Source organism: Diabrotica virgifera, chromosome 3, assembly GCF_917563875.1.
Source record: "Diabrotica virgifera virgifera chromosome 3, PGI_DIABVI_V3a".
NCBI lineage: Eukaryota > Metazoa > Arthropoda > Insecta > Coleoptera > Chrysomelidae > Diabrotica > Diabrotica virgifera.
In genome coordinates, this window is record NC_065445.1 from 96,454,255 (window position 1) to 96,467,609 (window position 13,355).

Sequence of the window (13,355 nt, forward strand, 5' to 3'; positions counted from 1 at the left end):
TTTTTTACGTTTGCTATTCTTCTTGCTTGTTTAAAAAAATATTTTATGGATTTTACAATAACCCTTTACAGTTAATGCATGTGTTTTCTTGTTAAAAAACTGACAACGAATAGCAATGAAGGGGGCCCCTAAACCTCCAGAGCCCAGGGCCCGAAGTTAGGTTAAACCGGCACTGGTAAGAAGAAAGAAGAGCAATACAATCCCTAAAATTAATGTAACATTTCGAATTACTACGCATCTGTTAAGATATAGATTGGAAGAAGGCTATTGTCTTTAAATTTTTGTGGTTTTTATTGATAACTTTTAATTTCTTATCCTAGTATTACAGTAGTCTTCTTGTTACTTTTATTTTTAACTCAAGTTTAATTATTAGCATTAAAAGTATTTATAGTAGGTACTTATGTTGCCGAAATAAATAATATTAAGGTAAAATGATTTGAAAACAGATAAAAAAGTATGTACAAATTTACACAACGACAGTCAGACATCAATATGTCTAAGAGGACTATAAAATTTTTTTAATTACATACAATACATATTTATTTAAGGATATACTTTTGTATAGTTAGGCTTAATTTAATCTTGTAAAAAATAATAAAATGAATCTTTAACGTCAATTGCAAAAATAATATTAATTATTCACAGAGGATTCAGAGAACAGCAAGGATTTGGAAAAAGCAGGTCGACAACGGACGCAATTGTCATGAAACAAGTGAAAGAGAAGTCGATAGAATATAACAAACCCGCATACCTACATTTGCTGCGTAGACCTAACAAAAACATTTGACAGAGTCAGACTTAGCGATATATTACAGAAAATGAAGCAAAAAAGGATACCGGCAAACATTGTGGAAGTCACAAAACATATGAACAATAACAACACGACAAAAATTAAAACAAACGACACCACTTCGGCCAACATACCAATACCAGGAAATCAGGCAGGGAGACAGCCTCAGCCCATTTCTATTCAATATTCTGATGGATGAAATAATAGATGTGGAATCGCTACAACTAGGATACAGACTCGGTCACAGTAGAATTAGTATAGTGTGCTATGCTGATGATTCAGCCTTGATTGCAGAGGATGAGGATGACCTACAAAGGTAAATTTATCAATTCTACCAAGCATGTCGACGACTGAACATGAACATATCCACGCAGAAAACGAAATGCGAAAGATCCAATTAGATCCCCTCGTAGTAGAGGGGAAACCCATAGAACAGCTAAACCAGTTCAAATATCTAGGTGTAGATTTATCAAGTTGAAACATCCAAAAACAAACTCGACACATTCGAAAGGAAAGTACCTACTTAGGAGAATACTAGAACCTGTGAGGGAAAACGGGATCTTCAGAAGTCGATACAACAACGAGCTTTATCAACTTTATAAGGAAACGCCCCTGTCAGACTTCATTAGAATACAAAGATTGCAGTGGGCCGGACATGTGATAAGAATGGGAGAGGATAGGCTACCAAAACGAGCACTGAATGCTAGAATGCAAGGAAACAGACCGGTTGGGAAGCCACGAAAGCGCTGGGAAGACACAGTAAACAGCGACGCACAAGCCCTTTTAGGAGTCCGTGTATGGAGAATAGCAGCCACAGACAGGCCAGGGTGGAGGCAAAAAATAAAGGAGGACAAGGCTCAATTTGGGCTGTAGTGCCGTAGAAGAAGAAGAAGATTTATCAAGTTATCATGACCCAGCCACAGAACTAAGAAGACAAACAAAAAAGGGCCCCAGACATGTCCGGATGTTTGAGAGATGGGATCTGGAATAACCCATAATATGGTAATGGACAGCAAAGTTAGAATTTATAAAACTTGCATCAGACCTGTTATGAGCAAGAAAGTGAATCAAGAGAAGACACCAATAAAACTAAAAGCATGCTACGAACAGCCGAAATGAAGACACTAAGAGCAATTGCAGGGAAGACAACAAGGGGTAGAATAAGAAACAACATCATCAGGGAACAATGTGGCGTGCAAGATGTAGTCAGATGGTACAGGCAAAGACGAAGAGAATGGTTCAGTCATGTAAAAAGAATGGAGGAGCACAGACTGCCAAGAATTGTGCTAGAAGGAAAACCAGATGGCAAGCGTCCATCGGGAAGACCACCAAAAATATGGAGAGATAGGTAGCAGTCCACTTCTCAAGAAATACTTCAACGTAGGAATAAAACTAAGGAATAAGAAGAATGACAAAGGATAATGATATTATGGAGAGAGTAGTTAGTATTCAATTGAACAGGTAACAGGAAATTGAACAGTAAGTTTTTTAAATTTAAAAAAAATCTATTGACAATTTGTAATTGTAAAATTCTGACTTGTGCGTCTGGTTTATCCTGTAAGAACACTTTATTTAAGGAGTACATGACTATTGACACTTTTTTATTGTACATTCGTTAGATTTTAGATCTAGAATCTAGATGATACAATGATGAACGCGCTAAATGAATTTCATTAAAACTGCAATACTTATGAAATTCTTTATATCGACAATTTTTGCCCTTTAATGTACCATGTAGGTACTATGTTGATTATCTTCTTCTTCATCGGGCTCTAGCGATTCCTACTTTGATCATAGTTGGGCTTCTATCTAGATTCTAGAATATTCGAATATCTGACTCAACTAGTAGGTAGTGCCTTCCACATCGAAAACTGATTTCTGACCTTGTTTTATTCGTTTCTAATGATTAGTTTCTCATATGGAATCTTAATAGTCCTGGAGCCCGCGTACCAAACATAAGTATATTAATAACAAGCTGAAAATTTATTCATAGCTTAATGGTGTCGATTTGGACAAACTCTAATGTCTGGGAAAACTGGAATAGGGAAGCTTTAATTGTGGAACGTGATAAACGTGTCATCCTCACAAGTGTATGATTGTGAAAACTCTTCTTCTTCATGTGCCGTGCTCGATTATCGAACGTTGGCTATCAAATTGGCTATAGCAACTTTGTTAACGGCAGCTCGGAAAAGGGATGCAGAGGATCTGTTATACCATTCTCTCAGGTTTTTAAGCCATGACGTTCTTCTTCGACCTGGCCCTCTTCTTCCGTCTACCTTGCCTTGTATTATTAAATGGAGTATATTATATCTCTCTGGGTGTCGCATAACATGGCCAAAATATTCAAGTTTTCGATTTTTAACTGTTCTGACGACTTCTGTGACTTTTCCCATCCGGTGCAAAACAACTTCGTTACGAACTCTATCCACCCAACTTATTCGTAGGATTCTTCGGTATACCCAAATTTCAAAGGCTTCCAATTTCTTGAGAAGAGTATCTGTTAAAGTCCAACCTTCGACACCGTACAAAAGAGTAGAGAACACATAACATCTCACTAATCTAATTTTAAGATTCAAAGTAATGTTGTTTCCACATAAAAGTTTCTTTATCTTAAAGAATGCAGCTCTGGCCTTCTCTATACGTATTCTAATTTCTTTGCTCATGTCCCAGTTCTCATTTAGATTACAACCAAGGTAGGTGATACTGTTAGTTCTTTCTAATTGTTCACCATAAGCTGTTACTACTTCCGGCTGTATTGGCGTCTTACTGACAACCATCACCTTGGTCTTTGCGGTGTTTAGCTTGAGTCCATATTCATCACACGTTGTGGTAATCATATTAATCAGATGTTGAAGTTCTTGATAATTGCTCGCAATTAACACCGTGTCATCCGCATATCTCAAATTATTAATATTGACGCCATTCATTTTGATACCACATTGAGCATTATCCACTGCTTTATTGAAAACAAACTCAGAATAGATGTTAAATATTAGTGGGGACAAAATGCAGCCCTGCCTTACTCCTCTTCGTATTTGCAGTTCTTCAGACGTGTCCCAGCCAATCCTGATGTTTGCACGTTGATGCCAGTACAGATTTTTGATAATGCGTAGGTCTTTATCATCAATACCCACTTTCTGAAGAATAGCAATCATTTCCGTATGTCTTACCCGATCAAAGGCCTTCTCAAAGTCAATGAAACACATATAAACCGGATGTCCGACATCTCTGCATCTCTGTACCATAACCTGAATACTAAACAGTGCTTCTCTGGTCCCAAGGTTATTGCGGAATCCAAACTGTGTATCACCAAGCTGTTCTTCTATTTTTTGGTACATCCTAGAGTGCAAAATTCGTAGAAATATCTTTAAAACATGACTCATCAAGCTAATGGTTCGGTAGTCACTACATCTTTTCGCGTTTGCTTCTTTAGGTATCGTCACAAAAGTCGACAGCAGCCAATCCGTTGGTATATAGCCAGTTTGATAAACTTTATTAAAAAGATGAAGGAGAGATCTTTTACCTGAATTTTCGAAGAGCTTTATTATTTCATTCGGTATTTCGTCTAGTCCCGTCGCTTTTCTGGTCTTTGCTAATCTTCTTGCTTGTTCAATTTCGTCCATAGTTATGTCAGGTCCTCTAACTACTTCGTTAATTTCAAGCTCGGGCCTTTCATCATTAAACAGTTCCTCAATGTATTCTTTCCATCTGTCTATTTTATCCAAATCAGTGATAATCAGTTTTCCGTCTCTATCAACGATGTTATTTGCATGTTTTTTGTTCTGGCCGGTGAGTTCTTTTATTTTTTTATACATATTAAATGAATCATGTTTTCTCTGCAACTCTTCAATTTCTAAACATTTTTTTTCAAAGTATGTTTCTTTTGCCGCTCGTATTTTAGTCCTTATCTCTTTATTAATGCGTTTATACATTTCGATGTTTTGATTCTTAAATTTGCGTCTTTTTTCCATCAAATTCAAAATCTCATCGTTCACCCACTGTTGCTTCTTTTGATTTTTCTCTTTGAAGTTTGGAGTTGAGTTGCTTATAATCGTTTTGATTTGGTTCCAATGATCCTCGATGGATTCTTGTTGTTCGCTATTCTCAAAATTGCTCTCTAATTTGTTTGAAATCCCCTGACTGTTGTTTCTAATAAAATCGGTATCCAGTTTGTTAGAGGATCGTTGTTGTTTTATCCGTTTAAGTTTTAATTTTATTTCGGCTAACAATAGATTGTGATCAGATGGCACATCGGCGCCAGGATAGGTTTTTACAGACTTTACTCCATTTCTGTAACGCTCACTGATGGTTATGTAGTCAATTTGGTTTCTTACGATATTATTGGGGGTATCTGCTGGAGATTTCCACGTATATAATCTCCTTTTAGGTAATTTGAAAAAGGTATTCATTATACATAGATTATGTTCTTTGCAAAAATCTGCGAAATAGTCTCCCCTTTCATTTCTATCGCCTAGTCCATAACAGCCAATAATATTACTTTGTCTGCCTTTTCCTATCTTAGCATTAAGGTCACCCATCAGAATGGTGAGATCTCTAGTCTTGAGTTGGTCGGTAACAGTTTTTACATCGGCGTAGAACTTGTCAAGTTCTTCCAGTTCACTTTCCGCTGTCGGTGCATACACTTGTATTAAATTTATGTTTCTGGGTTTCGCGTTCAACTGAATCATTATGACTCGTTCAGATACCTGGCATACCGCCCTAACACATTTGCTAACCTCGTTTGAGACTATGAATCCTACACCATGACGATGGTAATTACTCTCTTCTCCTGCATAATATACTTCATGATCATCCACATGGCATTGGCCAGATCCAGGCCATCGCATTTCACTGATACCCAGAATTGATATTTGCAGCCTTTTCATCTCATTTATGGCATTGTGTGTTTTTCCTGGTTCATATAAACTCCGCACATTCCATGTGCCTATTCTACAACTTCTCTGTATATCAAATTTGGCCAAGCGGGAGATTCTTCGCACCCCTGCCCCATTTAAGAAGCGCCCGTACTCGGGGCCATCGTTTATTTCCTCAGCCATATTGATTAACCTGGGAAAAATAGTGTAGTAGTCATTCCCTTGGCTTTCTACACCGCTGTGTACACGCTGTTTAAGCGGTTGCCACCGCACCGAGTACTATTCTGTATTGACCGTTCTGGCCTAAATGACTTCCGCTCAATACAGATACTGAAAAACCAGCTGCCGATTTCCAGGTTCGATTTTATACAAGCCCTAAAACCAGGGGGCTGCCACCTCCGTCCTCCAGACCGTTGTGAAGACCTTCTTCTCCGCCCTGGATGCCGTTGTGGGCTTCATCCGTGACCCTGGACAGGGGACCCTTAGCAGGTACTAGTTTCCCGGGTCAGGAAACACCTGGAATCTGCAGAAGGCAGGGATTGATTCAATTTCCCTGATAGGACTATCCAAAAGGAGTTCCTACCTGCTACCTTGTGAAAACTAGCAAATTGTTTTTAAGTTTATTTAATAGCAAACTTTATATAATATATTATGACAAAATGTTTGTCCGACAAATATGTTGGGCATTTTGACAAGTTCGACAGGTAGAACATGCCACATGACAGAAATTATGATAATGTGATAACTAGCAGTCTGATTTTTGCATGAGAGTTTAATGAAAGGGTAAAAAAATCAATCGGAAGTTCTGTCCGACAAAATTCATTAGACGTTTTCGTAGTCCGAAGTTTCGCAGGCAACATTTTTCTCTATATCTTACAGGTTTCGAACGTCGAACTACGAAAACGTCCCATGAATTTTGTCGGACAGAACATCCAATTAATTTTTTACCCTTTCATTAAAGCTCTCATGCAAAAATTAGACTGCTAATTATCACCAACATAATTCCTGTCATTTGACAGGTTCTACGTGTCGGACTTGTTAAAATGCCCAGCATTTTTGTCGGACAAACATTTTTTCAGATAATATATCACGTTCACTATTGAATGAACTTAAAAAGAACCTGCTAGTTTTCACAATCATAAACTTGTCAGGATGACACGTTTATCACGTTTTACAATTAAAGCTTCCCGTGTTCCAGTGTTCCCATCCATCAAAGTTTGTCCGACTCGACACCGTTAAGTTATGAACACATTTTCAGCTTGCTATTAATAGTCCAGAGAAATAAGATTTTTCTCCTGACACATCCCCTACAGGCCGAAACCAGATTTTTTGAGTAGTATGGACATTATATTAATAACCTATATGTTTCCTGCAGCCGATTTTGATGATATACATAGTTATAAACAAATGAAGATTAAAAAACGGTAAATTTTCGCTTTTTCGTCTATTACTAAAAAGTAAAGTATTCTTAACAAATTTGAGAATAAGAAACTCATAAATCATATAAAAAGCTTCAATATGGCGTTCACTGAATATTTCTATCCTTATTTGTTGCTTAGAAAATTGCAAAATAAATCATAAATTTTGAGATTTTATAAATATTCATAACTTATGTAAAAATTAACTTAGAACCTTCTTATTACACGGAATGCTGAGACTTCTGGTGCTTAAATCATACCCTACATTTTAAAGCAATTGATCAAATAGTTTAAAAGTTATTTAATTTGTTTATCCCAAATTAATTTTTTCTGCAACACTATAAGTCAGAAAATGATGAAGTTACAGTAATATTTTGGATACTTTATGAAAGAAGAAGATTTATACTATTAATTTAATTTAAAAAAAATGACAAAAAATAATTCTAAATATTGCTTTAAATTATATTTTTGTGCTTAAATTATATTTTAAATTTCAAAGCAATTGGTCAAATAGTGTAAAAGTTATTTAATTTTTTTATCCCAAATTCATTTTTTTTGCAACAATATAAGTAAGAAAATTATGAGTTTACAGTAACACTTCGGACAGTTTATGAAAGAAGAACATTTATACTATTAACTTAATTAAACAAAATGACAAAAATTAGTTTTAAACAGTGTAAAATTATTTTGCAAAAACATGTCGATTTTTTGCTTACTTATTAACAATTAGAATAACTATTTAACCGTTACCCGTAGAAAAATTATTTTTTCATATTCAGAAAGACTAAATATTTATACACACTTAGAAAGAAAAACAATTGTCCTAGGACCATTAGGGACGAAGTTAGCCCCCCTTTTTTTAATTCACATGTTCTTGCAAAATAATTTTGCAATATTTAGAATTATTTTTTGTCATTTTTTTTAATTAAATTAATAGTGTAAATCTTCTTCTTTCATAAATTATCCAAAGTATTACTGTAACTTCATAATTTTCTGACTTATAGTGTTGCAAAAAAAATTAATTTGGAATAAACAAATTAAATAACTTTTCAACTATTTGATCAATTGATTTAAAATTTAGGGTACGATTTAAGCACCAGAAGTATCAGCATTCCGTGTAATAAGAAGGTTCTAAGTTAATTTTTACATAAGTTATGAATATTTATAAAAACTTAAAATTTATGATTTATTTTGCAATTTTCTAAGCAACCAATAAGGATAGACATATTCAGCGAACGCCATATTGAAGTTTTTTTATACGATTTATGAGTTTCTTGCTCTCAAATTTGTTTAAAATGCTTAACTTTTTGGTAATAGACGAAAAAAGCGAAAATTTACCGTTTTTTAATCTTCATTTGTTTATAACTATGTATATCATCAAAATCGGCTACAGGAAACATATAGGTTATTATTATAGATGTCCATACTACTCAAAAAATTTGGTTTCGGCCTGGAGGGGATTGTGTCACTAACAGGATATTTTTTTCTCTTATTTCGCTGAACTATAATAAACTCACTAAACATTGGGCTTAATTCACTAGCGACATGTACTACGACCTATATGGTGCCCAAAAGAAAGTATGGAAAATGCTTCAGAGCAGGAAAAACCAGGGCCCTGATTCTAATTCATTTCGACAGTCGCAATTTCATTTCGACACCGCCATGACAGCCGCAGAATATAGCGATTCTTATTCATTTCGATATTAGTTACAACTGGGGATATTAACCTTATCATGTTGAGACTGCTCAGAATTTGGGTTGGCGCTCCCGTTTATTGGAACTTGTTGATAGTCTGGGAAAATTATCGAAAAAATGCCATTTTTGGGAAAAATTATTTACCAGCTATTTTATTGCTAAAATCGAATCTTAAGATTGCATATACAGTGCGTCCATAAAGTAACGCATAAATTCATTATTTCGTAAACCAGCGACATTAATGAAAAATCCTGAAACGGGTCGATTTTTATTTTTAGATTCAGATTTTTTGGCATATATGTCATACTAGTGACGTCATCCATCTGGGCGCGATGACGTAATCGATGATTTTTTTAAATGAGAATGGTCATGTGATAGCTCATTTGAAAGGGTATTCAATTCTCTATTCACTAATATAAACATTTACCTAATTATTTATACAAGGTGTTCAAAAAACATTTTTTTAATTAAAATAATTGAACCAAAAAGAAGAATGTACGTAATTTATTTAATTCAAAATACGTTTTACTGTTGTCAGAAAACAGGAAAAAAATGTTTATTTGAGAAATAAATATTGTTTTTTGCTTAAATTCAATGTTAAAGCTGCCACCCACCTGTTGCTTGGCAGTTTGAACATTTCGTTTAAGCGAAAATCAATGTTTATTTGTCAAATAAAATTTTTTTCTGTTTACTGACAGTAGTAAAATGTATTTTGAATTAAATAATTACATTATATTCTTCTTTTTGTCTCACTTATTTTAATTAAAAAATGTTTTCTGAACACACTGTATAAATAATTATGTTAATGTTTATATTCTTGGATAGAGAATTGAATACCCTTTTAAATGAGCTATCACATGACCCCTATTCTCATTTAAAAAAATCATCGATTACGTCATCACGCCCAGATGGATGACTTCACTAGTATGATATATATGCCAAAAAACCGTAATTTAAAAATAAAAATCGACGTGTTTCGGGAATTTTCCTTAAAGTAACCAGTTTACGAAATAACGAATTTATGCGTTACTTTATTAGTAATTTGGGGTATGACAAGTCCGCAGAAAGTGTGTTATTTTATTTATAAAGAAATTAGCACTTCTAAATCTTCTTTATTTTTCAATTAGTGGTCTGTAACTCCTAAAATTTTTCCTTTGAGCCAAAAACACTCAAATAAAAATTCACCGTAATTTAGTTCTGCACAAAGTTATTTTTTTTCCGATTTCCTTCAACAAAAATTTTACTCAGAAAATCCGAGTTTTCCCAAAAAATCTGCAATTTTCAATTAAAATTTCAGGGAAGTACCTAATTATTTATCGATAATTAAATAATTGATGACATGAAAGATTTATTATAGTATATACAGAGGGGCTAAATTATGGAATAAATTCATTTCTTTAAAACGGACGATTTTGGAGCAAAATCCCGAAAGAGGTCGATTTTTATTTTTAAATTACAATTTTTTGGCATATATTTCTTACTAGTGACGTCATCCATCTGAGCGTGATGACGTAATCGATAATTTTGTTAATGGGAATAGGGGTCGTGTGGTAGGTCATTTGAAAGGGCGTTCAATTCTCTATTCAGTAATATAAACATTATCATTAGGTATTTATACAGGGTTGCCAAAAAAAATTTTTGAATTAAATTAATTGGCGCAAAAAGAAGAATGTATGTAATTTATTTAACTCAAAATACATTGTACTGCTGTCAGAAAATAGAAGAAAAGGTTTATTTCACAAATAAGCATTTCTTTTCGCTTAAATTAAATCACAAACAGCCTCCCTCCTACCTATTGGCAGTTTGAACATTTAATTTAAGCTAAAAGCAATGTTTATTTGCAAAATAAACATTTTTTTCTATTTTCTGACAGCAATAGAATGTATTTTGAGTTAAATAAATTACATGCATTCTTCTTCTTGCGTCAATTAATTTAATTCAAAAATTTTTTTGGCCTCCCTGTATAAATAATGATATTAATGTTTATAATACTGAATAGAGAATTGAACGCCTTTGTAAATGAGCTACAACACGAACCCCTATTCCTATTTAAAAAAATAATCGATTACGTCATCACGCTCGGATGGATGACGTCACTAGTTTGAAATATATGCCAAGAAATTTAATTTAAAAATAAAAATCGACCTGTTTCGGGATTTTTCTCTAAAATCGTCCATTTTAGAGAAAATGAATTTATTCCATAATTTAGCCCCTCTCTGTATATCAGGAGACCGGCGACAATCTAACCAATAGTTTAGCAATAATTAAAATGTTAATTAAAAAATTTCGGTCGAAATAATAACCAGAAAGATTATGATACACCAGAATAACTATGATTTTCGTATAAAAAAAGCACTATACCTATTCAACGTACCTTACAGGATTGAAATTGGACCATTTGAGCGGTCTCAGGAATGTTATAAAGAAACAATTTTTTGGCTTATAAACAAATAGAACCCCTCAGAAAATATTAGATTTAATTAAATTAAGTTAACGCTGTTGAAAAGGGCACGGCTTCTGTGTCCTTTTCGAAGAAAAACAAATTGAATTGCGAGGAGTGATTCCAGGTATAACCGGTCAAATTTGACCGCCATTTGCGACAGAGTTATAAACAACAGGATTTTAATCTTTGAACCATTAGATACCTTTTAATTCCGGTCCTCTTTGTACATACAAATTTTCATATCTTCAAGACACTTACAATAAAAAAGATTTATGTCACTGTCACCAAATTATTTAATTATTGATAAATAATTACTTCCCTCAAATTTTAGTTGAAAATTAAAGATTTTGTTTGGAAAACCCGAATTTTCCGAGGAAAATTTCCGTCGAAGGAAATTGGAATAAATTATCAATGTGCAGAATTAAATTACTGTCAATTTTTATGTGAGTGTTTTGGTTTAAAGTTAAAATTTTCGGAGTTATAGAGCAATAATAAAAAAAGATTTCGGAGCGCTAATTTGTTTATAAACAAAATAGCACACTTTCTGTGGACTTTGCACAGCTATATTACTAATATAGGAAATCTTAAGATTTGATTTCAGCATGTCCAGCAATAAAATAGCTGGTAATTAATTTTTCTTGTTTTTTACTAATTTTCCCAGATTATTACCTTACATCTTTCATTGAGTTGATGATTCATGTTGTGGACATTCTCAATTATTATATTTCTAATTTAATACTATTCTATCTAATTCCTCAAAACAAGCAAATTTCAATTAAACCCAGCTATATTATAATACCTTTTGCTTTAGTTTTCCTTGCAAGAAATAAACAAAACACATCTAAACTAAACCTAACCTCGCTTTTGGCCATTCATTCATCTCCGTGTCATATAATTTCGACAGTCGAAATTATAATATCAACACCCTTTTTAAAGTCGCTATTAATTTCGATAGTCGCTATTTCATGACGTCACTTCGTTAGTTCAACTAAAATCCACAAGGCTCGCACAATCGCATTTCAACCGTCGCCATATTGAAAGCGACTTGTTTAGTGTCGAAATTTGATTTAGAATCCAGGCCCAGTTAACGAGTTCGTGCAGACCAAGAGAGTACCTATAGAAACATGGCAACAGCATTTTAAAGAGCTATATGATGCTGAAGAAACGCTGAATATAAACGAATACAAAACAGATAAAAGTGCTACAATCAATGACGAAGAGGTAGAAGCAAAGATCAAGAAACTAAAAAACAGAAAATCACCTGGAACGGATGGTATACCCAATGAACTTTTAAAATATGGAGGCCCTGAACTTGCAAATAAACTGTCGCAAATATTTAATAAAATCTTAAACGAAACAGAAACACCAGAGAAGTGGCATAAGAGCATTACAACCCCTATATTTAAAAAAGGACAAAAAACTTGCCCATAAAACTACAGAGGAATAACCCGCTTTAATACAACAATGAAACTTTTCACGGGTATTCTTCAGGACAAATTGGAAAGGCGAATCACTAATGCTAAAGAACAACAAAGTTTTACAAAGGGGCGGTCTATAACAGACGAAGTATTTATAATAAAACAAATAAAAGAAAAATCTATAGAGTTCGGCATGACAGCGTATATTTGCTTCATTGATCTGACGAAGGCGTTTGACAGCGTTTGCCTAAAAGACAATCGAAATATATTAATAGAAAATAACACAACGACCAGTTTAACAAAGATACTCCATAACCTAAATAACAACAACGTAACCAATTTAGAGCAGAAGACCAATTCACTGAAAATATTCCAACACCGGAAGGAATTAGACAAGGCGACAGTTTAAGCCCCTTCTTGTTTAACCTACTCATGGGGTACTCAAAATTATAAACAAAGTTTAATCTCTGATATATAATGTGCAACAAAAGAATTGGTATGGTGTTTACGCAGATGATGCAGCAATTGGTGCCGAATCAGAAGATGATCTTCAGAGACAGCTCTTTTATTTCTTTCAAATAAGCCGTCAACTAAATATAAATATTTCTACCAAAAGAACTAAATGTATGACAATAGCAAAAGATCCTCTCAGATGTAAGTTAGTGGTTGAGAACAACCCCATAGAACAGGTGATGCAATTCAGATATCTGGGCATAG